General features: G+C 36.9%; 1 protein-coding gene and 1 non-coding gene across 2 annotated transcripts in view; one reads left to right on the top strand and one right to left on the bottom strand.

The window, feature by feature from the left end:
* The window catches only part of LOC116542964 (teneurin-1-like), a 316,984-nt gene that overhangs the window by 273,227 nt on the left and 19,500 nt on the right, over positions 1 to 24,257 (top strand). The gene's annotated exons all lie outside the window — the stretch shown is intronic.
* Positions 863 to 961, bottom strand: LOC116542972. Its single transcript, XR_004265426.1, has one exon. It is a non-coding gene; the product is annotated as a small nucleolar RNA U13 (small nucleolar RNA).

Here is a 24,257-nt window from a genome sequence, read left to right as displayed (position 1 = left end):
ATTTTCGCAGCCTCTGTTGACAGAACTGACAGTGTGTATAGGCCCAGGCTACTAGGCAACACCAGCATCAGTTAGCAATCAGCGAATATTTATTATCCCTAACCATATGCCTAGCACCAAGTTAGAAGCAAGGAGGACATATGAGAACAGGTATAAACAATCCCCTCAGACTCTTTACAGGGCTGACATACTTAAAGTAACTAAAATAGGGACAAGACTATATTTAATCAAATGCCACATTCGGGGGAAGGTGAGTATTTTAGGATGTCGGAAAAAGGAGAGATCCATTAGAGCACTAGATTGGGAGAGTCTTCAGAAAAGAACTGGACCTCATCCTATAATTCATAAAACAGGTAGAATGTGTAAACAGTCACAGAAATAAAAGGAAGGAAATCTATGCATATTGAGAACAATTCAGAGGAAGGCAAGAAACAAAACATAACACAACAAAAACACCCTGGTATTTTTATAGTATAACAGGGAGACCAGCTTGATTGGCATGACAGACGTTTGAAATCAATAGAAAATAAGTTAGGTAGGGTCAGAGTATCAAAGTACTTTGAAAAGCAAGTCAAATGTTTTGAATTCAATACATTAGGAAATGGGAAACCTGTGATGATGAAAGGTGGGAGCATAGCATGATCATTTAAAGGGCACGTTAACAAGATTAATACAGTACTGATTTACTGGACAGATTGGAGAGGGTAGAGAAAGGTATACAAATATTACTATAGCTATTGGATAAGCACCTATTTGACTTCAATTTCACCCTTCAAAGAAGTCCTTCAGGCCATTTCCAACAAAATCCTAGATTCCCATTGTTTTTTGTTTAACATAAAAGTGTTAAAAAGATCTAAGTTCACATCAGAAGGGTAATGTGCCGAAGTTGTAACAAGGTTTGAAAGAGGCACATCTCACACATGAATATGAAAACCCATTGTTAGAGTCAGATTCCAAGGCTGAAGGCACTATGCACTTACATCATTGGATAAAATCTCTGTGTCTCTAATTAGCTTCAATCTGTACAGATGTTCTTTAAGGAATTGCCATTCCTTTTTATTAGACAGAGCTCACAGATTTTTACATCTAGGTTTGATAGAGTATATTAGAAACTACTATTGTAGGAAATGTGGACTATAAGAAAAAATATGGAGTTTTTTTTTAAGAAAAAGAAAAGCAATATGTGTAAATAAGAGGTAAAAATAAGCAAACTAAAATAACTTAGATAGATGAACCCAAACCTAGGTTGTAGCTGAAAATAGAAGGGTAAACAAGTGCCATCCCAAATGGAAACAAACTAAAGTAAGAAAATGGGCAATGCAGAGAAATCGGGATATAAACCAAGTTTCACTTGAATTGTACATAAAAATTAAGATAGTTATTTCACTTTTGATTCAATCGCTTGTGTGTACACTTGGGTTTTCACCTGCCAAACTTTGTAAGTGAGTATGAAATTGATCATGTGTACATCATCATCAAGTGGACACTGTTTGTCAGATTTGAGGGAGGAAAATATTTTTCTTAAAATCATTGGTGATTAAGTCCCAGGAAAGCTACTGCCTCAATGAAAATCTTTTAAAAGTAATTGGTATCAAGATCTGTTTAATTAAATGACTGACATTACAAGGGAAAAGAAAGTCAAGTTTGTCTGTGGGTATTTGTCTTTTGCTTTCCTCAGTTATTTCCCTACAGTGCAATTTCTTCCATTTAGACTAATGGTGGTTCAGCACTGGCTGTACCTTAGGATCCCTATGGGAACTTTCAAAAAGTCCACTGCCCAGACTCCACCCTAGATTGATCCGAGCTTTGGTATTTTCCAGAGCTCCTTGGGGTATTCTAATAGGTACGCGGAGTTTAGAAGCACTACATTAAATTAGCACCAGCATCTTTCTCTCCTCCCACCTCACATACTCCCTTAAGGCATAACACTTCTTACAAGGGACATATATTTTAGCCAGACTAAATATTTGTGTTACGCTGATGATAGAAAACTCTTGAGGGTAGGCCCTTGGTTTGTTTATTTTTCAATACTCCATGGGCTCTGGTGAATAAAATTTGTTGTATTAATACCAAGGAGAAGTATAAATGGTAGCAAGATTAGAGATAGGGCCCAGGACAGGCAACTTTTTATGTAAGGGGTGAGGGGAAGAAAAACATCCAGATTGTGAGATACAGCAGTCTTGGCTATAGTCGGAAGTCTTCGATAGGTCCTGTGAATATAAAATACCACCTTAGAACCATGGTTTATTGCCAGATATTTTAGTTATCCATACTGTAAATTTAGGTAAGGCACTTATCACTGGGTATCTCTGGTATCTCTTTAAAATGAGGAAAATAGTTCTAGTCCCATTTACCTCAAAAGATTGATATGAGATTCAACTGAGGGTTATAGTTATGAATTCATCTTACAGTATTTTTAACTATAATATGCCAGATATGTATAAAATTGTTATCATTATGATTCACAAAACCAGTTTATTTGTCAGAATAAAAAATTTAGAATAATCCATAGAACACTGAAAGTGCCTTTAACCACCAGTCAGTGGAACTGTGAGGATGACTTCCTTTACAAAGCTATTCAAATACCTCAAAGGTTGTATTTTCTATAAACCCAAGAGATGAGTGTGTCCATGTAAAACATTGCATAATTTTGGCAGACTTTAAGAATGCAATGAAAGCCATCATAGATAAATAACTTGATATGAATTTAAGTTCCAGTACAGCATTAACTTGGTTTATAAACTTGGACAACATACACATAGGTGTACTTGCATGTGTTTATTCATTAAAGGGAAGGAGTCAATGTACTATAATTTGTTAAAATCATTATCTATCCAACATACATTAATTGAACACCTATTATGTGTCAGGTAGTATTTTTAGTGCAGGGGATACAACAGTGAAAAGAAATTGACATATTACTTACCATCATGTAACCTTACATTCTAGTAGGAAGTGGAGCATAATATAATTCCAAGTCTATAGGATTGCTATTGAAAAAAATAATAATAAAACAGGGTAGGCACATAGAGTGATGGAAAAGAGTAAAAAGAGTGGATGTTTTGTATGTGCCAAGATCTACCCACGTCCCACATGTTACTTTTATTTATAAATAAAAATAAATAAAACCAAGCATCCTATGCAACAGGTATTGTTATCCTTATTTTAAGGAGAGGGAAATCGAGGCTCAGAGAGTTTCTAAAACTTGCCTAACATTACCTAGTGGTTATGTGACAGAGTTAGAATTGCAACTTGCATCTGCCTGAGTTCAAATCCCATATTCTTTCTACTACATGTGGCCAGCATGTAAGTGACAATATATGTTTCCAAAGTCTTTTGTGTAAAATTCCTTTCTGTTGGGTTTCATCAGAAAATTAAATCTGACATCCCATGTACCCTATATGTTCCACAGATACTAACATTTTAAAAATTGAATTAGTTATTACCATTTCAAAGTAAAAAGTTGCATACAAAAGTATTGGTTTTCAGCTTGTCTCAAAGTATTGAAAAGTCCAGCAAACTTGGGCCTGTGCTCCCATAGAGCAAAAAACAGCTGAAGCTGAACAGCATGATCCCCCTGAGACAAAGCATGCACTCTCTGGGTTTCCATAGCCACTACTAATCCACATTGTCATATCTGAGCCACTTCACTCATTTATGTTATTTACCTGGCCCATGTAAATTTTGAATTTGTGACCCACTAGAACAGATACATGCAAAACCCTCTTCCAGTTCAAACTTATGGTTCAATGCTGAACATTCAGGCTCAGTTATAAGCTTTTTAACTATTCCCTTGACAGCCTTAGTTATACTTAAATGAGCTTTCTTCTTTCATTTGTTCTCCACTTTGTTTATTTTTTATGGTTTAACAACCGTGCAAACAATAGCCAAAATTGCACACTAATTTCTTTCCTTTTTCTGTTTTAAAATATGATTCAGTGCAGCACACACATACCTAAATATTTTTAGTCTTCATGCAGGAAAAAAGTAAAACGTGCTAAACATGTTAAGAGTCTCAAGTATGCATATAAACTGTAAACAGCACAATTAACAAGTAATTCATAATGGCAGTTAAATTCTGCCAATGTGGAATCATGCAAGCCAGTTTAGAAGTCCATGTTTTAGTTAAGTCTATAATTCACTATAGCCTTTAAAATCCAAGTAATTTATTGACCTAATATAGGTTAGAAGAGAAAATCCGGTCATAATATTGAAGTGAATGTAGGAAAAGATGCCTCTCATGAAAATCATTCAAAGTATAATTATTCTTAAGCACAACATTATTAAAATGTATTTCTATAATATAAAAGTTTTTATTAGTATTCCGTGATATAAGGTACCCTATGCAGCATAATGTTAAAATTCTGTCTCCATATTTATAAGTTTTATAGAGTTTATTTTATAGCAGTAAACAATGGGATCTCTGCTAGACTCAGAGTGAATTACAGTTGTTTAATGGTGTGGGTACAAGTTGATTTGTCAGCTCACAGGACCAATTATCTGTTCGCGTGTTTGCCCTGGAGCGGCCCTGAGGCACAATAGCCTCTTTGGCCAGGATATCTAGCTTGTTCGGTGGTTCATACATTGTTATTACTTGTTTGATTTCACACAAATGGAGTAGGAGCCCACTTAGATAGTGCACAGTGAAGACACATGGAGACTCCTTCCTCGTCCAGCCACAAATACCTTCCTGTATAGCCTGCCACAGTGCCTGAAATTCCTAGCCTCACAGAGTCATTTCTTTAGTTAAATTATCGTCCCCGTCCTGAAAGCAAAACCACTTCAAAAAGGTTAAGCCATTGTCCCACATATAAATAGTGTTGGCTTCATTAACAGTGTGAAATGGTTCATTGGTTTGCATACCAAAATGTAATGGTCCCTGGGAGAACAAGGCACGGAACAGGTAACTCTTAAGGAGGTAGATGGGAAAATTTGGTCTAAATATAAGATAATTGCCAGGAAGGTCATGCCTAGGACAAAGCGCTGTGGTAGAGAGCCTTGAAAAGTGTGTACTTGGTTGGGGGCAGTGTTGGAAATAAAGGAAAGAAACATTAGAAAAGAGAAGGTGAAAGTGAAATAAGATTAAATTTGACATGGTTTCTGCTACCCTCTACCTAGGCCTAATCCTCATGTTATCTGTTACTTATAAATGTAAAGGATGATTAGACTTCACATAGTATGAGTGCTTGAGGAATGGGACATTATAACTGAAAGATTTGTTAGTTTAGATTGAAATGTATTATAAAATAAGAGTACAAGTAAATTTGTAGATTGCTAAGAAGGGGTTGATAAGGGACAGAAAGTCAATTCAAAAACCAAAAAAGGAAATGGAAAGAAGAATAAATAATGTAAAAATATTAATTAATTCATTTAATTTTTGAATTGACTTATCGCCATTATCCATCCACTGTCCACAGTAATTTGGAAACAAACTGCTATCTACATTTTATAACATTGCATTAGTTTTCTATTGCCACTAGAACAAATTACCATAAGCTTAGTGGCTTAAAACACACAAATGTGTTATCTTATAGTTCTGGATAGTCAGAAATATGAAGTGAGTCTCACCAGGCTGAAATCAAGATATCAGCAAGGCTGTGTTCCTTTCTGAAAGGTCTAGGAGAAAATCTGTTTTTTGTTTTTTTGTTTTTTGTTTTTGTTTTTCATTTTCCAGCTTCTAGAGGCTGCTCATATTGCGTGGCTCATGGTCTCTTCCTCCATCTTCAAAGCCAGCAATTTTGTGGCTATTTGACTCATCTTCCCCCATCATACATTCTCTGACTCTTCTGCCTCACTCGTCCACTTTTAAGGACCCTTGTGATTACATTGGATACTTAGATAATCCAGAATAGTCTGTCTATATTAGCAGATTATTAACTTTAATTCCATCTGCAAACTTCATTTCCCTTTGCCATGTAACCTAACATATTTATATTAACATATTAATACCCACAACATTGTGGGTATTAGAATATGGATGTCTTTAGGCATTATCTGCCTACCACAAAGACAATAAACATACATTGTCATACCACGATTAGGACATTGTGTTTGTTACACTAATGGAAACGGGTTGACATATTTTATTCCCAGACAAACCCACTCAGATTTACACATTTTAACTAAGTACATATATTAGTGACAAACTTTAAACAAAATGATGAAAATATTTCAAAAAATAATAAAGGAATAGACAAAGATATGCCAGGGAATTTTCAATAAAGAAAGAATAGGGTAAGGATGTCCATATCAAATTAACTGGTATTTAAGGCCAAAATCATTAAAATAGAACCTAGAGTTATTCATTTTTTAAACAAATATTTATTAGATGTAACTGTATGGAATGATATGTGAAGTATTTGATAAAACTGCAGTGACAGTTGTGAAATACAGATTTCTCAGAATTCGAAAAGTAAATAGGCAAAAGATAATACCAAAGATTTGAATAATCTAATAATGAAACTTGACCTCATATTTTGTCAGATAAATAGAATTAGATACTCTAATGCCAAAAACAAAACCATATTTGTATCTTGTGCCCTGGACCATTTACAAAATTTATCATGTACTTTGCCACAAGGAAAACCTTAATAAATTCTCAAGTGGAAAACTGGCAGGTAACATTCTCTGACAAGAATTCTGCAAAGCTAGGAATCAACAATTAAAAGACCAGAAAAAGTAATAAACAGAAAAAAAACATAGAAGAACCTAAAATACTTTATTTAAGTAATTTTTGAATCAAAGAGGAAATCAAAAGAGCAATTTCAAATCATTCTAAAATAAACAAAAATGGCATTACTTCCTAAATTATCTAGGGATATGGCTAAAATCATGATAGCTGCAAGTATAAAATATATGTGAGATTTTCAAGACCTTGGACAAAAGATAAATAAAATTTTATTATTTATTTCTGAATTTAAATTCAGTTAATGCTATAAATTTTCCTTTGTGTAAAGAAAGGAAATTTAAATAATTAACTGAATTTAAAGAAATATTGAAAAAAATCTTTCAACTCAGGAACAGAAAAAGAATATATACATATATATGTCACATAAAAGTATTTGTACAAATGTAATAAAAATATAAGCAAAATAATTATAAAATTTCAATGTGCAATTAGCAAAGCCAAAAGCTGATCTCTAAAAATATGTGTAAAAGAGGCATAGTTTGTTCTACACTGAAACGTACACTGGTATACTTCCTAAATCCCAAGGATAAAGAGAAAATCTTTCAGGCTTTTTGTCAGAAAAACTGAATCATCTGCAAAGAAAATAATGGTTTTCTCATCTATATCATGGAAGCTAGAAGACAGCGGATAGCAACTAGAAATTTCTAAGAGGAAAAGACTGCAAACCAAATAACTTACTACCCAGTCAAGGTATCGTTCACCTGCTTGGGTCAAAGAAAGATGTTTGAGGTCATGTAAGATTTTAAAAAGTATATTACTGTCATACAGCTGTGAAAAATATTTGAAAAAAACCTCAAACTAAATAATAAATGAATCAGAATGGAGATCTCAAGAGGAGAGAAGAAACAGTGATGGGCAATGAACCTGGCTTTCTGAAAAAGCAAATCTAAATGGAAAGGCAGATTGACTTAAATTTCTAAAATAATATCATTTCAATGTGTAATCAATATAAAAAGTATTAATGAGATATTTTGCATTTTTCTTTTGTGCCAAGTCTTTAAAATTCCACATATATTTTGTAGATCTCCATTCAGACTAGTCACATTTCAAGCGTTCAGTAGTCACATGTGGCTAGTGGTTGCCACATTGGACAGCACAAGCGTCTAACTAAATACACTAAACTATCCCAGCAAAACACAGGAGTGAGAATGAGAAGAAGGGAGGCAGTAACAAGATGCAGGTGATCTCATGGGCTTAGGAAATGAGAAGGATTGTAAGAGTGACATTATAGGGTTAACAATGACAACAAAAGGAAACAACCTGGATGTCCAGCAATAGGGCATTGATTAAATAATTAATGGTACATTTATAACATACAATATTTAATATTTCCTGAATTTGAAAGAATGAGTCAGAAGCATATCCTATCTTAAAGAAGCATACATGTTATATTGTTATATAAAACAAACAAGTGTAGTATAATACATAAAATATCCAATTTTCATAAAAGAATATGGAAAGTTTTTTTATATGTGTCTATTTATATATATTTTTATGGGTCTAGAGAAAGATATGGGAATACCTTCTCTCTATAGTGAGTATCAGTTGCTTTGGACAAGATTGGAGAAGTTAGATAGGGAATTATTCATTAATTTTGTCTTTATGAACAACTGTATTATTTTAATTGTAATAATGAATTTGGGGGGTAATTTCTAAAATATCTTATGCAGTATAAATAAGAGTGACAAAGAGAAATAAACAGCAGCAACTCTTGATGTGTGGAAGGGACTTGACCTCCCTTGATAGAGTCAGACAAAGTCTAAATTGATAGCTTGATTTGATCATTGAAAGAGGGGCATGAGATTAAGGGAAACTAGAGGTAAGGTCTTAAAAAAAAAAAAAGCCTGGTTATATAAAGGGCCTTCCTTCCTAAGTGAAGCATGAAACCCAGAACCCATAAGGAAAAAAAAATGACAGATTTGACGACATAAAAATTGAATGCCCATAAACAACCGTAAGGGGGAGAAGCAATAGGTTGGGAGACAACATTTGGTACACAACAAAATGCAATGTATATGGATAGCACATTCCATATAAAGATGAAACAATTACACATTACCAATAAACATAGGAAATGATGTTCCAATTAATAGAAAGTAAGTATAAATATGTGTAAATCAAAGTGAAATAACTTTTTCTCACCTAATTTGGCAAAAGGAAAAAGAAAATATTCATGACATTTACTGTAAGGGTATGAGGAAGCTGGCACTGTGAGTGGAAATATGAATTAGAACAATTTTTTTGTGAGTATCTAAGAAAATTCAAAAAGCACATGCATTGTGACCCAGCAATCAGACTTTGAGGAATGTACCTGACAGAAAGAACAGAGCAAGAGTACAGAAAGATGTATATGCGAAGATGACCCCTGAACATTGCTTACACTAGTAAATACATGGAAACAAGCTAAATGTGTGGTTCTGGTCAAATAAATTATGGTAGCCTCAGACAAAGAAATTCCTTGCAAATATGAAAAAGAATTAAGTAGATCTGCATATTCTAACATGGAAAGATATCCATGATATAGTATTGAGAGGACAATTGCAAAACATTATGTATAACATAATCTCAGTCTTGTAAAAACACAAAAAGTGTTTGTGCTTATGTGTGTATGTATTTATATGTTTTCTGCATTTTTCAAACAATAAAGTAAAAACAATAAAAGTATAGTAATATTTCAGTCAGCATGATGTTTAGAGAATGAGGAATTTTCGTTAATCTGTATTTTTTGTTGAATCAGAATTAACTGTAAATTTTTAAATTCCCATCTTTGACTGCTGAAAATCTTTCTAAAATGACTCCTTTTCTACCCCAGTGTGACATCAAGGAAGCATTTTTGAACCTTCATTCTATGACTGATGATTTTTAGTGACTTATGTTCATTATTTTGAGTATCGGTTCTCCTTGCCTGGAGCCCTAATAATAATGACAATTGCTACATTTGTAGAGCCAGTATTCAAACCCAGTTCTCTGATGCCAAGTTCTTTTCAGTATGGAAAAACCCCTGGTAGCTACCCTCATTGATTAAACCCCTGAAATGAAGTGTTCACTTTTCATTCACTTTCATTTTCTTACAGTAGAAAGCTAAAGGGAAAAAAGTCACTTGGTTGAGATTTTTGGTTTGAGTTTCAATAATTAAAGTTTTATATACTTACCATGTAGCTTAACAAATAGAGCAGTGCTAATACCTTTTTGCCCCCGCTGTATGATCCTTTGAGATCCCAATCCTCTTCCCTCACTTCCCTACTAGATGACCATCATCCTGAAATGCGTTTATCATTCCCTTGCTTTTCTTTATGGTTTTGCCCTGTATGTATGCATCCATAAAACTATATTTTTCAGTTTCACATGTTTACAAATTTCTTAAATATAATCCTATTGTTTTTCTATGAATTGCTTTTTGTGCTCAGTGTTACATTAGTGACATTCATTCATGTTAATGTACATAGCTCATTTATTTTCAAGGTTATATAATATTCTGTTGAATGACTGAACCATAATTTATTTATCCTGTAATGTTTTTTATAGACTATCATGGCAAAGCTTTCAATTGATGATAATATCACATAGATCACAAACTGCTAAGAACCTACATGGCCATTGTTATCTGTCTGCTCAGTGTTGTAGCGAAAGAAATAGACGAACCAAAATACCACTATAAGGCATTCAATGAGTATCAGATAAAAGTTTGAATAGGGCACTGTGAGACTACGAAGAGGGCCACGTTAACTCTGGCTAAAGCAAGCCTTAGAAAAGACGTAATTTGAAGTGAGCCTTGAAAAACTGTTACAATGCTCAAGAGGTACATGTGAGGAAGTATGGCTTTCTATGCAAAGAATCACTGAAGCAGCAAATGGGAACATAGGACAATATTCAGACCATGTTTAGCATAGATGTGGCTGGAGTGTAAGTACCCGAAGGCCTGGCTTACCCATACTAAATGGGAACAGATCTGTAATCAAATTCTAGCCCCATTTTTTAAAACATTGCCCATATTACTTAACATGGCAGGTTACTTGACCTTGTTCTCTCACCTGTAAAGTGAATAATGCCTACCTCTCTGAGCCATTGTGATGACTATATCTTTAAATGAAAAATATATAGATAGGTCTTAGCACAGTGTCTGGCACAAAGTAGGCACTTTCTGAATGTCAGTTCCCTTCTCTTACTTAACACTGACTTGAATAAGGCCTCTTTCACTTTTGTTTCTTAAGGAATTGAATGGGTAGGGCAATAGATAGTATTTTTTTTTTTTTTTTTGTAATTTCTCTTTAGGCTCAGAGCCTCACCCTGACACTTCTTTGCTTTTGTTAGAAAACTGGTTACTCTCTGGCTCAAATTTGCAACATCGGCAGGGCATGGTGGCTCGCGCCTGTAATCCCAACACTTTGGGAGGCCAAGGCAGGTAGATCACCTGAGGTCAGGAGTCAAGACAAGCCTGGCCAATATGATGAAACCCTGTCTCTACTAAAAATACACAAATTAGCCACATGCGGTGGCACACGCCTATAGTCCCAGCTACTCAGGAGGCTGAGGCTGGAGAATCCCTTGAACCTGGGAGGCTGAGGATGCAATGAGCCGAAAGCATGCCACTGCACTCCAGCCTCGGTGACAGAGCCAGACTGTCTCACAAAAAATAAAAAAATTCGGCATCTTCTTTTTGTTGTCTTCCTCTAATTCCTATTTGCAAATATCGATTTCTGTACTCCAGAGATAGCCCAAGCTAGGATATGAAGCTCAGGCCAGGGAGTCTGGGTAGAAGAGGAAGAATGTGGAGAAGGTTTCTGTTTGTTTAACCTGAGCTAAAAAACCAGCATTAAGAACAGAGCTTGAAATTGAGTCCACATTTTATGAGCTAGATGTTCCCTTTCTATTTCATATCTAGGCACAGAGCCTATGTCAGAGTGCAGAGAATTCTAAGCCTATAGATCACCCGGCTATCATGGAAGAGTGATGAGCAAATAATAGCCAAGTGGCTTTATTTCACTTGATAAAGGTGAGATGAGCAAATAAGCCAGTGAATGTACTAGGAAGGAGCAGAAAGTTGCACAGAAAAATGAATGAATTAGACACGAGTGTCCAGAGTCAAATTATATCAGGAGGCAGCAAAAAAGGAAGTGACTAGCTGGCAAAGCAAGCACATAAACAGGACATACTGGAGTTAGAGAGATGAGAAGATTAAAAATCTATAGGAGGAATTTATCGCAATTCAATTCAGCTGATTAGATCATTATCAAGCACTGATTGTGAACCAGGCTTTCTTTGGTCCTGGGGATGTGGAGGTGATATGGTGAAGGACAGTTTAAAATCCAAGTCAAAAAATGAGAACCAGGAAGCCTGTGTGGGGTTAAGGAATGAGCTACAAACATTCATTAGCAGAGACCTGATCATGAAGATACCTCCCTAATTCATCTCCAGACCACCTCTTTTGCTACTTGTATTAGTCAGAACTCTGACAATGAGTTATGGTAGCCCAACTCCAGCTAGCTTAAGAGAGAGAGAAAAAAAAATAAAAGGTTTTTTGGCTCAAACAACCAAACAACAAGGTGGAACACAGTCTTAGCAAAAACTGGAGCACAGATTGGAATCATGGACTGGAACACTGTCAAGACTCCCTCTTAGGCCTAGCTCTCTCTGCAGCCCAGCTTTATTATGTACAAGATGGACAGCTGGCTAGTGCTGACTGCTCTGGGCTGTTAACCTTATAGCCTAGCTAACTAAAAGGAAAGAGATACTCTTCTACCTGCTTTCAGTAAACATTTAAAAAATTAAGAAAATCTGAAAACGAATCTGGATTGGCCTAGCTTATTTCCCACACCAATATCTGAACTAATCAGTGGGGACAGGGAGGTGGTGTCTTGGTCTGTTCTTAGTTTGTTTTATGCTGCTACAAAAGAATACCATAGACTGGATAATTTATAATGAACAGAAATTTATTGGCTTACAGTTCTGGAGGCTGAGGAATCCAATGGCTAGAGCTGTCTTTTGTGTCATCACATGGCAGAAGGGCAAACATGAGGGGTGAAGAGGTGGAGAGAGATAGAGAGAGAGAGAGAAGGGGGTGAACTCACCATTTTATAATGAGCCTACTCCTGTGGTAACAAACTAACAAACCCATTCCCACAATAATGGCATTAATCCAGTCATGAGGATGAAGCCCTCATCATGACCCAATCACATTTTAAAAGTCCCATGTTTTAATAATGTTATAATGGCAATTAAATTTCAACATGAGGACTGCCTTTAATCACAGCACTTTGGGAGGTCCAGGCAGGAGGATAACTTGAACCCAGGAGTTTGAGACCAACCTGGAAAGCAAAGTGAGACCCCCATCTCTACAAAAAGTCTTTTAAAAACTGTTGTCAGGCATAGTGTTGTGCATCTGGTCCTAGCTACTAGGAAGGCTGAGATGGGAGGATCATGTGAACCCAGGAGGTTGAGGCTACAATGAGCTGTGATGGTGCCACTGCACTCCAGCGGGAGTGACAGGACAAGATTCCATCTCAAAAAGAAAAAAAAATCAATATGCATTTTGGAGAGGAAAAACATTTAAACCATAGCAGGTAGGGAAATATGATTGCCCCAGACTGGATCGGTGTCCACGCCTTAAGCAATTGTGGCAAAGACTGCAATACAAAGGTAGGAGCTTCTTTTCAGATTACAAGTCTAAAATGGGAGTACGAAGAATGGTTTATTTCAAAGAGGTGAGATTGCAGTATGTGCATGGTCACTGGGGGAATCCCTGTGAGCCAATCATTCCACCATGTGGAATGACCTCCGTTGGGCAGAGGTCTCTCCAAACATAAAAGGTCTAGAGATACTGAAAGTAGGGACATGTATTTGGAAGCACCAGGCTAAAATGGAGAATACATATGCAGTTGGGATAGCAGCAGATTCTTCACAGGCAGTCCTGAACCACCTCAAGCCTTTGGTGGTTCTCTATTGCCGATAGAATAAATCCTGAAATAATTATTATTTTAGGTCCTTCAATATCCTTTTTTCCAGTATTTTCTCCCTTTTTTCCCTCTATGTGAATCTTCTAAACCAGCCAGACTTGACTATTTACTGAGCAAAGCATTCCGTGCTGAAGCGACACTCATGCAATCATCAGTACTCCACATGTGGCATCTTTATTATTTTTGGTGTTCTACTATCATCGCTTAAAATGCTTTTGAGATGCACTGGTATATTCACCAAATATTTATTTATTCTTCCGTGCATGCAAAGATGTTCTAGATACTGATTACACAATGATGACAGACATGGTTGCTGCCCTCAGAGAATTTCTTTTTTTTGAGGCAGAGTCTTGCTCTGTCACCCAGGATGGAGTGCGGTAGCGTGATATTGGCTCACTGCAGCCTCTGCCTCCTGGGTTCCAGTGATTCTCCTGCCTTAGCCTCCTGGGTAGCTGGGATTACAGGCACATGCCTCCATGCCCGGCTAATTTTTATAGTTTTAGTAGAGACACGGTTTCACCATGTTGGCCAGGTTGGTCTCAAACTCCTGACCTCAAGTTATCTGCCCACTTTGGCCTCCCAAAGTGCTAGGATTACAGGTGAGAGTCACCACACCCGGCCGAGAGTTTGCATTTTGGTAGGAATAGAGAGTTACTATGTAATTATGAAACTGATCCTAAAATTATGATGTGATGATTGTGATAAGTACTCCAGAGAAAGAAGGACCTAATCTGGTCTTGGTGGTCAAGAAAGTGGGATGAAATCAAAGATCAGAAAGAATTAACCCATGAAGAGATGGAAAGGGCAGGAAGGAGAAGAGGGAACAACATACACAAATGTCATACGGTGAAGAGCAAGATGGCATATTTGAGAAACTGGAAGATATACATGTTGCAGAAGCAAGAGGGTGAATGGCCAGAGAAGTACATAGGGAACCAAATAACATGACTTTGTAAAGCGTGCTAAAGGTTTTGATATTTATCCTAAATGTAATGGGAATATATTGAAGGGAGATGATGTGACTAGTTTTTGGCATTCTGTCTGGTGGCATTGCAAACAGTATTAGATGAAAGGATACCAGTTAAGTTGTTACAGACATCCAGGCCAGAGATTACTGAATGTGAAAATGGAAAAAACTTGATAGGCTCAAGCTACAGTTAAAAGACAAAAATGATGGTATATTGGCTAGGCGTGTGTTGACTCATGCCTGTAATCTCAGCACTTTGGGAGGCCGGAGTGGGCGGATCACCTGAGGTCAGGAGATGGAGACAAACCTGACTAATATGGAGAAACCCCATCTCTACTAAAAATACAAAATTAGCCGGGCATGCTGGCATGTGCCTGTAATCCCAGCTACTCAGGAGGCTGAGGCAGAAGAATCACTTGAACCCTGGAGGCTGAGGTTGCAGTGAGCCAAGATCGCACCATTGCACTCCAGCCTGGGCCACGAGAGTGAAACTCCACTCAAAAAACAAAAAACAAATATGATGTTTTATGTTGTGTTGAATATGGGGGGTGACTCCTAGGTTTCTGTCGGGTGCAAATGAATAGATGATACTTATATTCACAAACAGGCAATGGCAAAAGGAGAATCAGTTTGGAGGCAATGATAATCAAGTTAGCTGTGGACATTTTTAAAAATGTAAGACATCTTTTAAATATCTAGATGACAAGTGAATAGTTGGATGTACAACCTGGAAAACAGTACTGGAATCTACACTCTCCCCTCTGTTCATTTGAGCCTTATCCATTCATCGAATCCTAGCTTAATCTACCAGCTCCACAAGATGTCACTGACCCATTTTATCCCTCTTTACCACCAGCAGCTATACATGTAGTAAGAGATCATTTTATCTGTAACAAAGTGAATGCATAGCCTTTCTGCCACTTAGGCAATATTAGAGGCAAAAGACATTAAATACAAACAAAATTGGATTTGAATTTTGACTTCACCTCTTACTAGCAAAGGTGACCATGGTCAAGTATTTTAACCTCTTCAAAGTCCGTTTCCTTGCTTATCAATACCAGATAGTAATAATACATGCCTCAGGAAGTCATTGTTCAGTATTAAATGCACAATGTATGTGAAGTGTATAGCACAGTGTTTGCCACATGATAAGCACTAGAATAACTGTTATTTATTGTTGCTGTTATGACTATTATTAATTTTGTTGAGATGGAAAAATGCCATAATTACCTAGGACAAGCAGTGACTATGGTGAGGTGACAAGTTAGTAAATACAAAAACTGGTAAAAGCATATGCCTGTTTCTCCATGCTTTATAGTATAGTAATATTTTCCATTATTTTCTACTTCAGAAAGCAGTCATAAATTTGTTGTCTTTATTTTTGGCTGGAGGTTGGCCTCTGGTTTTATAGAGCATTCCACTGGAGCCAATCTCTTGTGTTTCGTAAAGCATAAATTAAGGTGTTGCTAAAACTCACAATGTGAGAATTGTTTGCACATGTATATATATCTGTGTGGGTGTATGTGTGTGTATATATATATATATATATATAGACCTCTGTACCTATTAATCATTTTTATCAAGAAGACCCATTGTTCATGGTGTGTACCATATATTGGTCATTATGTTGCGGGCAAGTAAAAAGAAATTACCCACTTAACAGGAGAGAAACGCATTAACTCTTCAAACTAATAGGGGTGGTTTTATTAAATTACCTACTCCAGTTAGTTGCTTTAATGGTACCCTAGTCTCCACACACTGATGCCTGTTTGAGCAGTAAGTAGTTTTCTGCCACCTTGCCAAGAGAACTAGGGTATCTCCTTTTTTAACATGAAGAGCTTGAGGAGGGAGTGTGAAAGTTTGGCCTTTTCTTTATATTAGTAAAATATTCATTTATGGAATCACTATGCATTTGTATATAAATATATAGTAGATATAAATTACTACCTCTATTTATAAAAATCCAGTATCTCTTTTAAGTGAATGGCAATAGTAAGAAAAAAATTATGATCAATGTTTTTCCAACTTTTACATTCCACTGTATCCAATTTTATACTTTTTTTACTAATTTTTTTTCTTTTTGAGACAGAGTCTCACTCTCTTCCCCACGGTAGAGTACAGTGGGGTGATCTTGGCTCACTGCAATCTCTGCCACTCAGGTTCAAGCTATTCTCCTGCCTCAGCCTCCCGAGTAGCTGAGATTACAGGCGCCCACCACTACACCCAGCTAATTTTTTGTATTTTTAGTAGAGATGGGGTTTCACCATGTTGGTCAGGCTGGTCTCCAACTCACGACCTCAGGTGATCCACCCACCTCAGCCTCCCAAAGTACTGGGATTACAGGCATGAGCCACCACACCCAGCCTATTATTTCTATTTTTCAAATAAAGCAACCAAGGCTCAATGAGAGATTAAATAAATTCTCCAAGGCCACACAGATACCAAGTGGCAATGCTAACTTGCAACAATTTTAACACCAACCTAATGACCTCATGCAGCATATGAACTTATAAGTAGCACATTGAAATTCACAGCTTAGGTTGTCATTTGTGCAATGTGCATGTGGTGGATGCTAGGACTTCCTGCTTCTTGCCTCCCAGGTTTCACTCAGCTCACTGCTGTCTCCATCTGGATTTCCACCACCAGCTGCCAAAACACTTGGAGGGATATAGCAGCCAGGAGACAATGGGCATTTCTTTTGTCACTGACAGTATAAAAAGAGACCTTTAAACTATGCATGTATTATTAATAGCTCATTGTTCCATATGAGTTTAATGCATTTTCTACCTCCTTTTGAAGTATTATTCCACTCTGTACTAATTCTTATGGATTAACTTTACCCACATCTTGTCACTTTGACTCATTGAAAACAACAGTATTTTAGAGTATTTTCTGTGCTTGCAGACAACACAAACAACATCTGTGTCTGCAGGCGGACAAATAAAAGAAAACGTTGGCCTCTCTTGTGTTTAGCTCCCTAGCACAGAGCAGCTGCCTTGAGGAGAGTTCTGAAATTATTTAACAACATTAACAAAGATGAGAGGAATAATCTTCACTGGGAAATGTGTGTTGGGGTATTACTTCAGCACGTTAACACCCAGCTAGAGGAAGCAATCAGATGAAATTTTGGGGGCATTTCCTGTTTACAAGGTAGTATTATCACCTCATGCTAAATCGACTGAGCCTAAATCTGTGATCTACATTAAGAGTTTTACATGTATCACAGTATTCAGAGAAAGGCTGTGAGTTGAGAATATTCTACAGCTTCTGATAATATGTTTAGGAACATTTTTCTTTATTTTAAATTTATCAAGGAGGTATGAAATTAGATAAAGGCTTGCTTCTCTTTAGCTCACACACTATCATTTAGTGCTAACACTGCAGGCAATTTCTGCAAAATGCATTTTCCAAAACCTCTCAAAGCTGGAAAGCAAATGCAAACAGCAACAATAACATTAGTGCTTTTGAATTGGAAACTTATATTATCCAAATCCTTATTAACGGTGCCCAAACACTTAACCTGAACAATCAAATTAATGTTTCAGGCATTTAAAAAACAATGGACAATCTATATACGTGAATGCACATTCCTTTCACACATTTTGGAAGGATGTGCAGGTAAAACAATCTATGAGGATTGCCCAAGGACATTAATGATATACAGGACAGATGTAATATGAGTCTACACAATGCCTGGAACAGTTGACTCCATTTGGTTCCCAAATCATCACCTTGGGGGGAAAAAGCACAAACAGCCAAATAGTGATTTGATATTATACTGACAAAACACATGCTTGGCTGAATTTTCACTTTTGACATAGTCACTTGGGTTTGTCACTGGTTCCAAGGTTTCTCCCAGGCACGATTTAAGGTAGATGTGTTCCTTCTGTTCATCCACTGTCTGTCACTCTCTCCCTCCCCATATTCCACATCCTTTTGGCAAAAGCATTACTTTTGCCGTTGTCACTTCCTTTTCCAGAATTCTAGCTCCATTTGTTTTTGCTTGCTTGCTTGTTCAAATGTTCCTATTCGTGGCCAGTTGCCTAAGAGCACAGCATGGTGTTAGCAAATTTGACAAAGTTAAGCTACGTTTAGTATACTTTCTCTTCCCTGACTAGTGCCAAATTTTATATATATATATATGGAGAGAGAGAGAGAGAGAGAGAGAGAGAGAGAGACTTGCCGTGTCACCCAGGCTTTGTAGTGCAGTGGGACGATCACAGCTCACTGAAGCTTTGACCTCCAGGGCTTAAGCCATCCTTCTGCCTCAGTCTCCCAAGTAGTTGGGACTACAGGTGTGTGCCACCACACCCAGCTAATTTTGTAAAGTTTTTATAGAGACAGGGCCTCACTTTGTTGCCCAGGCTATTGTCAAACTCCTGAGCTCAGGTGACCTTCTTGCCTCCACCTCCCAAAGTTCCAGGATTATACACATGAGCTACTGCACTTGGCCTATAATTTTTAATAGAGCACTTCAACCCTTAGTTTTCATGCCCTCAGTCCATGTGTTATTCAATAAGCATTCATGGAACACCTATGGTGTGACAGACACTGGTAGGATCCAGGCAGATTAGAGAGAAGGAAAAAGATATGTCCTCTTCCCTCGAAGGGCTGACAATCTATTGCAGACATGGAAATGATGACAGGACAAGGAAGTAAGTAAGTGCCATGATAGATCTATACATCAAGGACTGTGGAGTCCAAGCAAAGTGAGGGACTCACTCTGTAAGACTGAGACAGGCTCCAGAGAAGTGATATTTTGAGTTTCATCTTAAAGGATGAATGCACCTCTGTTAGGTTAAAAAGTGGATAAGTGTGTTTCTAGCACAGAGAAGTATGTCTTCAAAGGCAAAGACAAGTGCAAAGGAATAATGGATTTAAAGAACAGCAAACAATTGTCTGCATCTGTACTGTAGGTGTAGGGGCAGGAGTAGAAGAACCAGTAAAGTAGGATGGAGCCAGTTTGTAAAGGGCCTTATATACCATACTAAGGAATTGGGCCTTGCTTGATCTTAGATTATATCTCATGCTGCTTACTATTCCTGTATGTTAGGGCTCCAGAATCATTAATCTGAACACAAATAACTGAGTTTACATTTTTTTTTTGCATACGTCTGCAAAGCAGCCTGGAAATTTGCTAGCTGTGAGTTTTAATCCAGAATGTAAGAAAATTGATTTAACTAGAAAATATTTATTAACCACCTAATGTAGCAAGCATTGTTCCAGGTATCAGAGAAAAAGCAATGAACAAAACAGACAAAAATCCCTGCCGTCATGGAACTCATATTCTAGTGGGAATAAATTTGTAACAACTGTGCTCGGTAAATATTTGGTATCAGAATCACACAGATTTTCATATGTATATTTATCTACATGTTATTGTCTGTGCATTTCATCTGGGTATTAACTCAGGTTCCTCCAGAGGGTCAGCAAAACTGAGTATATGAAAGCAGTGACAAATAGGAATTTAGCTTCTTCCATCGAACTGAAATCTACTAGGTGAAAAACACGTCAATGGTTTCTGTGTACGGTATCCTCTGTTTGAGGGAAGTTGAGGACCCTGGGAGGCTATGCTGAGATATGCCACATTTGTTCCTGTTCTGTGTGTTCACTTTTCTTCTCAAAAAGTTTTTGGCTAAATACTTGGAAACTTAATATCCTGACAGAGGGAATAAGAAGGGAGAGAGCGAGAAAGAGGGATGGAGAGAGGGCTAGGGACAGAGGTTTATTTTGTGGGGGAGAAGAGCTCTTCTAGTCAACCCAGAGCCCGCCTGCAACACTGTAATCACCACAGACTTTAGAGATGGGGAGGTGTGGTGGGGTTGGGGGGAGAAAAATTGAATTACTCCACAGTTTAGCTATAAAATTATAACACTCTTCTACTTCATGATGTATAATTAATAAATAAAAGTCCAGTCTTGAAAGGGTGTGCTATATAAATGTCAAATAATATTCACTTTGAAAATTCCAAATCTGGGTAGGGTTATTTAAAAACAGTCCAGTTGTGAACAGTTTAATTTTAGCATTTGGACTAAAATTATAAAAAGATAACTTTCATTCATCTAGGAAATCAGTTTTATTTCTTAGCCTACATAAAATTCAAATGGGACTTAGGAGAGGTGTGAACAGAAAGCTAACTGAAAAGGCCATTTTGAATTATAATTATTCATGTAATAAAATTAAAATATATATCATCTACTGTTATATTAAAATTATCACTAGATTCCAAGGGTACCTTTCAATAAAAACCTCTTTCCAATAAGAATTAGTAAGGCTGGTCATGGTGGCTCACACCTGTAATCCCAGTACTTTGGGAGGCCAAGGTGGGTGGATCACCTGAGGTCGTGAGTTGGAGACCAGCCTGACCAACATGGTGAAACCGTGTCTCTACTAAAAATACAAAAAATTAGCTGGGCGTAGTGGCGGGTGCCTATAATCTCAGCTACCCAGGAGGCTGAGGCAGGAGAATCACTTGAACCCAGGAGGTGGAGATTGCAGTGAGCCAATATTGCACCACTGCACTCCAGCCCCGGCAACAAGAGTGACACTCCATCTCAAAAAAAAAAAAAGGAATAATAACAACCTTTCTCTGAGGGCTACTCTGAGGATTAAATGAAATAATATATTTTTCAGGGCTTGGTACATAGAGGATGCTAAATTCATGGAGGTCAAGCTACAAAGGAACATGTAGTTTTACATATTAAAAAAGAAGAAGAAAGTAAATCCAAACATTAATTTAACATCTTCTTTTTTAAATTTTACTTGAAGTTCTGGGAACATGCACACATATGTTTATTGCAGCACTATGTACGATAGCAAAGACTTGGAACCAACCCACATGTCCATCAGTGATAGACTGGATAAAGAAAATGTGGCACATATACATCATGGAATATTATGCAGTCATAAAAAAGAATGACTTCTTGTCCTTTGCAGGGACATGGATGAAGCTGGACACAATTATCCTTCATGGGTTGTTGATGGTGTTGATAGGTGCAGCAAACCACCATGGCACATTTATACCTGTGTAACAAACCTGCACACTCAGCACATATATCCCAGAACTTAAATAAAATAAAATAAAAGGATGCTAAATTCATGTTCAGATTTACTTTCTTCTTTTTTTAATATGTATAATTGCATTTTGGTAGCTTGACCTCCGTCCATTTGTACCCCAGGACTGGGGAATGTGTGCTTTGAAGTCAAAACTAGCTAGTTCAAGTGATTACATCTAAAACCTTATACTTAGTCAGTTGCAAGTGAATTTTCTGGTAACTGAGATAAGTTTCCCAACTTCCACAGCTAATGGAGAACGGCCTTCCTTTCTAAATAAAAGTTTGTCATGGGATGGACTGTAATGTTAAATACCACTCTCAAAATAATTGTATTGGTTGAGATCTACTATGCTTCAGAATGAGGTCAAGACTGACCCTGGTTACAAAAGTATATGACTACTATGCTAGTGTTTGTATATAAAAACCCATTCTGCCATTGACTATATATACTATGCCACTGAAGAGTCTTTGTAGAAAGTAATGGTAAACAAATGGTATGTTACCAACCTCCTATTGTTGCAAAGTAGATTTTGAGGGTTTTTTACATAGTAAGGTTTCATTTGCACTGAGTTAACCATATCCTCTCATCCAGTCTTCTTTGAAACAAATGCATTCAACCAGAATGAATAGCCAGGATTATGAGAGAAATCTGTCGCTATGGGATAAAACAAAGGCAACTAGACTGTTAAGGTGGAAATGGCAAATATGTGTCACTGACATCGTTGAGTCCACCTAATCTGTCGTTACTTTATCATTGAGCCCAGATTGGCCCATGAATCTTTCCTGCCGGATTAAGAATAAACTCCATTTGTTGGTCATGTTTGCATTAGTCTGTAACAATCTAAGCATTCAGGATTTCGGTATCCAGAATTTAAGCCTTTCTGATTCACTTGGAGTAAAAGCAAAATGGTAGACAAGTTGAGATAAATTGATCTGTTCATTTCCCTCATTGATGGTGGTGTGTGAACACAGATTTGTTTTCCTGTTTTATCAACCTTGCTGCTTTGTTTCATTGCTCCCAATGTTTTACTTGGACATTTCAATTAGGCAAGCAGAAAACATTCTTGTCACCCCCTTGTATTTTCTAGAAACATCTTTATTGAGGTAAAATTGACATACAATAACCTATATAGAGAGTACACAAATTGGTAAATTTTGCATATGTATATATGTATTAAAACATTACCACAATCATCACGGTGAACCAACCTATCATCCCTAAAAGTTTCCTTTCACTGCTTTATAATGCCAATACCCTTCACTCCCCACACACCACAACCCAGGCAACAACTAATCTGCTTTCTCTTACTGTATATTAGTTTGCATTTTCTGGATACTTACATACCTGGAAGCACACAGTATGTAGACTTTTTCTTTGGCCTCTTTAACTCAGCATAATTATTTTGATATTTATTTATGTCATTGTAATTATTAATAGTTCATTCCTTTTTATGTCTCAGTAGTATTCTATTATATGGATATACCAGAGTTTGCATTCATTTGCTTGTTGATGTTTTTTGTTTCCAGCTTTTGGCTCTTACAAATAAAGCTGCTATGAACATTCGTGTACAAATCTTTGTAAGAACCTATGATTTCATTTATCTTTGGTAAATATTGAGGGGTGGAATACTTAGATCATATAGTAAGTGTACATATAATTTTATAAGACAGGAAGATATCTAGGGCCAACATTGCTCTGCACCCACTTAACACAGCTTAATAGCAAGACCCAAAAGGATAAAAATGTTGCCAAATAATTTAACCACACACTAGAACAAAGCTTTATATCCACATATATCAGACAGTCCCCAACTTACAATGGTTCAACGTAAAAATTTTTGACCAGATGATTTAAAAACAATACACATGCAGTAGAAACAATACTTGAAGTACCCATGCAACCATTCTGTTTTTCATTTTCAGTGTAGCATTCTATAAATTACATGAGATATTCAACACTTTATTATAAAGACAGCCTTTGTGTTAGATGCTTTTACCTAACTGTAAGCTAATGTAAGTATTCTGAGCACCTTTAAGGTAAGCTAGGCTAAGCTATGATAGTCAGTGGATTAGGTGTATTAAAGGCATTTTTGATTTACAATATTTTCAGCTTACAATGGGTTTATCAGAATGTTACCCCATTGTAAGTTGAGGAGCATCTATCTATGAATTCAAAACCCGTTTTGAGTGTTCTATTCAATGTCCATGAATTACGAGGTTTTCCAATCTGAGTATTGGAAACAGCAACTATTTCCAGCCCTGTTTCAGATTCAGAAGCTCTTTTATTCCTTTCAGATGGCTCTTTCTCCATTCTCAGATGGTTTTCTTGCATGCATGTGCTGTCCAGAATGCAGGTGAATAAGCAGGGAGCACCCTCTGAAGATCTATGGAATTCTCTTTCTGTGAAGTTCCCTCCTCTCTGATACTCTGTACTGCAAACTCTAGCTATCTTGGGCTTCCCACACAACCAGCTTAGTCTTCTCAACTCAGAGAGACTACCAGGCTCTACCTGTGATCCCCCTCCTTGTCCTGAGGCATACAAACTCTTAAAGGGTTTACCTAATGTGTTTCTCTATCTCAGGGATTGTTGCCCT

The sequence above is a fragment of the Sapajus apella genome, unplaced genomic scaffold (assembly GCF_009761245.1).
Source record: "Sapajus apella isolate SASKATOON/1434 unplaced genomic scaffold, GSC_monkey_1.0 scaffold176, whole genome shotgun sequence".
Taxonomy (NCBI): domain Eukaryota; kingdom Metazoa; phylum Chordata; class Mammalia; order Primates; family Cebidae; genus Sapajus; species Sapajus apella.
The sequence above is the reverse complement of the archived record's forward strand: the minus strand, read 5'-3'. Positions and strand labels throughout refer to the sequence as shown.